The sequence below is a fragment of the Arachis ipaensis genome, chromosome B4 (genome assembly GCF_059453495.1).
Source record: "Arachis ipaensis isolate K30076 ecotype BB chromosome B4, ASM5945349v1, whole genome shotgun sequence".
Lineage (NCBI taxonomy): Eukaryota > Viridiplantae > Streptophyta > Magnoliopsida > Fabales > Fabaceae > Arachis > Arachis ipaensis.
This window is the reverse complement of record NC_142439.1, coordinates 131,845,991-131,850,453: the sequence shown is the minus strand read 5'-3', so window position 1 is coordinate 131,850,453 and position 4,463 is coordinate 131,845,991. Positions and strand designations below refer to the sequence as shown.

At 40.0% G+C, this 4,463-nt stretch overlaps 1 non-coding gene across 1 annotated transcript; it reads left to right on the top strand.

Annotated features, from left to right (window-relative positions):
- Positions 1–3,889: 3,889 nt before the first annotated feature.
- LOC148569257 (small nucleolar RNA R71) lies at positions 3,890–3,997 on the top strand. Its single transcript, XR_015883072.1, has one exon. It is a non-coding gene; the product is annotated as a small nucleolar RNA R71 (small nucleolar RNA).
- Positions 3,998–4,463: the final 466 nt, after the last annotated feature.

Sequence of the window (4,463 nt, the reverse complement as noted above, 5' to 3'; positions counted from 1 at the left end):
CATAAAAACTAATGAAAACATCCCTAAAAGTAACTAGATTCTTCTAAAAACATACTAAAAACAATGCCAAAAAGCATATAAATTATCCGCTCATCACAACACCAAACTTAAATTCTTGCTTGTACCCAAGCAACTGAAAATAAAATAGGATAAAAAGAAGAGAATATACTATAAATTCCAAACTATCAATGAAACATAGCTCCAATCAGATGAGCGGGACTTGTAGCTTTTTGCCTCTTGAATAGTTTTGGCATCTCACTTTATCCATTGAGGTTCAGAATGATTGGCATCTATAGGAACTCAGAGTTCAGATAGTGTTATTGATCCTCCTAGTTCAGTATGATGATTCTTGAACACAGCTACCTTATGAGTCTTGGCCGTGGCCCTAAACACTTTGTTTTCCAGTATTACCACCGGATACATAAATGCCACAGACACATAACTGGGTGAACCTTTTCAGATTGTGACTCAGCTTTGCTAGAGTCCCCAATTAGAGGTGTCCAGGGTTCTTATACACACTCTTCTTTTACTTTGGACCTTGACTTTAACCGCTCAGTCTCAAGTTTTCACTTGACACCTTCACGCCACAAGCACATGGTTAGGGACAGCTTGGTTTAGCCGCTTAGGCCAGGATTTTATTCCTTTAGGCCCTCCTATCCACTGATGCTCAAAGCCTTGGGATCCTTTTTATTTACCCTTGCCTTTTGGTTTTAAGGGTTACTGGCTTTTTGCTTTTGCCTCTTGGTTTTAAGAGCTTTTGGCTTTTTCTGCTTGCTTTTTCTTTTTTTTCTTTTTTTTTTTTGCCATTTTTTTTCTGCAAGCTTTTGTATTCACTGCTTTTTCTTGCTTCAAGAATCATTTTTATGATTTTTCAGATTATCAAATAACATGTCTCCTTGTCATCATTCTTTCAAGAGCCAACATATTTAACATTCATAAACAACAACTTCAAAAGACATATGCACTGTTCAAGCATTCATTCAGAAAACAAGAAGCATTGTCACCACATCAATATAATTAAACTAAGTTCAAGGATAAATTCGAAACTCATGTACTTCTTGTTCTTTTGAATTAAAACATTTTTCCATTTAAGAGAGGTGATGGATTCATATTCACTACTTTAAGGCATAGACACTTAGACACTAATGATCATGTAATAAAGACACAAACATAGATAAACATTTAACATAAGAAAACAAAAAATAGAAAGTTTAAGAACAAGGAATGGGTCCACCTTAGTGATGGTGGCGTTTTCTCCTTGAGGAACCAATGATGTCCTTGAGCTCTTCTATGTCTCTTCCTTGTCTCTGTTGCTTGATCCCTAGTGATTTTGGTGCTCCTATCCTTAGTTGCTCCCAATAGTTGTGTGGGGAAAAATGTATCCCCTGAGGTATCTCAGGGATCTCTTGATTTGCAGTCAAATGTTCTACCACCGAGCTATAGATCCTTTACATGAATCTCTCCATCTCCCTTGACTTGGAGGTGGAAGCTTTTGTCTTCCCTTTTCTCTTCTCTCTCTTTTTTTTTGAGGTTTCTCTGGCCTTAGGTGCCATCAATGGTTATGGAAAAGCAAAATAAGCAATGCTTTTACCATACCAAACTTAGAATGTTGCTCGTCCTCGAGTAGGAGAAGAAAGAATAGATGAAGAAGAAGATGTGGAAAAAAAACTAGGATTATGAGGAGGGAAGGTGGGGATCCTGTGGGGTCCACAGATCCTGAGGTGTCAAGGATTTGCATCCCTGCACCAATTAGGCATGTAAAATGCCTTTGCATGCAATTCTGGCGTTTAAACGCCGAATTGATGCTTGTTCTGGGCGTTCATCGCCCAGATGCAGCATATTTCTGGCGTTGAACGCCAGTTCTATGCTTGTTTCTAGCATTCAGCGCTAGATTTTCCTCACTGTGCATTTCTGGCATCTGAACGCCAGGATGCTGCTTGTTTCTGGCGTTCAACGCTAGATGCTCCTTACTGGCGTTTAAACGCCAATAAGATCCTCCTTCAGGGTGTGATTTTTCTTCTGCTGTTTTTGATTACGTTTTCAATTTTTATATTTATTTTGTGACTCCACATGATCATGAACCTAATAAAACATGAAATAACAATAAAAATAAATTAAAATTAGATAAATAAAAATTGGGTTGCCTCCCAACAAGCGCTTCTTTAATGTCAATAGCTTGACAGTAGGCTCTCATAGAGCCTCACAGATGTTCAGAGCATTGTTGAGACTCCCCAACACCAAACTTAGAGATTGGATATAGGAGTTCAACACCAAACTTAGAGTTTGGTTGTGGCCTCCCAACACTAAACTTAGAGTTTGACTGTGGGGGCTCTGGTTGACTCTGCAGTGAAAGAAGCTTACTGTGCCTCTTTTCCATGTTTACAGAAGGGTAACCTTGAGTTTTAAATACAAGGGAATCCCCATTTAATTGAAGGACTATTTCACCTCTGTCAACATCAATCACAGCTCTTGCTGTGGCTAGGAAGGGTCTTCCAAGGATGATGGATTCACCCTCATCCTTCCCAGTATCTAGCATTATGAAATCAGCAGGGATGTAAAGGCCTTCAACCTTTACTAACATGTCCTCTACTTGTCCATAAGCCTGTTTTCTGGAATTGTCTGCCATCTCTAATGAGATTTTAGCAGCTTGTACCTCAAAGATTCCCAATTTCTCCATTACAGAGAGTGGCATGAGGTTTATTCCTGACCCCAGGTCACATAGAGCCTTCTCAAAGGTCATGGTGCCTATGGTACAAGGTATTAGGAACTTTCCAGGATCCTGTTTCTTCTGAGGCAATCTCAGTTGATCCAATGCATTTAGTTCATTGGTGAACAGGGGAGGTTCATCTCCCCAAGTCTCACTACCAAATAAATTAGAATTCAGCTTCATGATTGCACCAAGGAACTTGGCAACTAGCTCTTCAGTAACATCCTCATTCTCTTCAGAAGAAGAATACTCATCAGAGCTCATGAAGGGCGTAAGGAAGTTTAATGGAATCTCTAAGGTCTCTAGATGAGTCTCAAATTCCTTTGGTTCCTCAGAGGGAAACTCCTTATTTATCACTGGACGTCCTAGGAGGTCTTCCTCCTTGGGATTCACGTCCTCTCCTTCCTCCTTGGATTCGACCATGATGGTTAATTCAATGGCCTTGCACTCTCCTTTTGGATTTTCTTCTGTATTGCTTGGGAGAGTACTAGGAGGGATTTCAGTTATCCTTTTACTTAGCTGGCCCACTTGTGCTTCCAAATTTCTAATGGAGGACCTTGTTTCATTCATGAAACTCACAGTGGCCTTAGATAGATCAGAGACTAAATTTGCTAAGCTAGATGGATTCTGCTCAGAATTCTCTGTCTGTTGCTGAGTGGATGATGGAAAAGGCTTGCTATTAAACCTGTTTATTCCACAATTGTTAAAGCCTTGTTGAGGCTTTTGTTGATCCTTCCATGAGAGATTTGGGTGATTTCTCCATGAGGGATTATAGGTGTTTCCATAAGGTTCACCTAAGTAATTCACCTCTGCTATTGCAGGGTTTTCAGGATCATAAGCTTCTTCTTCAGAAGAGGCCTCTTGAGTACTGTTGGATGCAGCTTGCATTCCGTTCAGACTCTGAGAAATCATATTGACTTGCTGAGTCAATATTTTATTCTGAGCCAGTATGGCATTCAGAGTATCGATTTCAAGAACTCCCTTCTTCTGAGGCGTCCCATTACTCACAGGATTCCTTTCAGAAGTGTACATGAACTGGTTACTAGCAACCATGTCAATGAGTTCTTGAGCTTCTGCAGGCGTTTTCTTTAGATGAATGGATCCACCTGCAGAAGTATCCAATGACATCTTAGCTAATTCAGACAGACCATCATAGAATATATCCAGGATGGTCCATTCTGAAAGCATGTCAGAAGGACACTTTTTGGTCAGTCTCTTGTATCTCTCCCAAGCTTCATAGAGGGATTCACCTTCTTTCTGTCTGAAGGTTTGAACATCCACTCTAAGCTTACTCAGCTTTTGAGGAGGAAAGAACTTGGCTAAGAAAGCTGTGACTAGCTTATCCCAAGAGTTCAGGCTATCTTTAGGTTGAGAGTCCAACCAGATTCTAGCTCTGTCTCTTACAGAAAAAGGGAAAAGCATGAGCCTGTAGACTTCAGGATCTACTCCATTAGTCTTAACAGTATCACATATCTGCAAGAATTCAGTTAAGAACTGAAAAGGATCTTCAGATGGAAGTCCATGAAACTTGCAGTTTTGTTGCATTAGAGAAACTAGTTGAGGCTTAAGCTCAAAATTGTTTGCTCCAATGGTAGGGATGGAGATGCTTCTTCCATGTAAATTGGATTTTGGTGCAGTAAAGTCACCAAGCATCTTCCTTGCATTATTATTATTTTCGGCTGCCATCTCCTCTTCCTGTTCGAAGATTTCTGAAAGGTGCTTGCTAGATTGTTATAATTTAGCTTCTCTTAGTTTC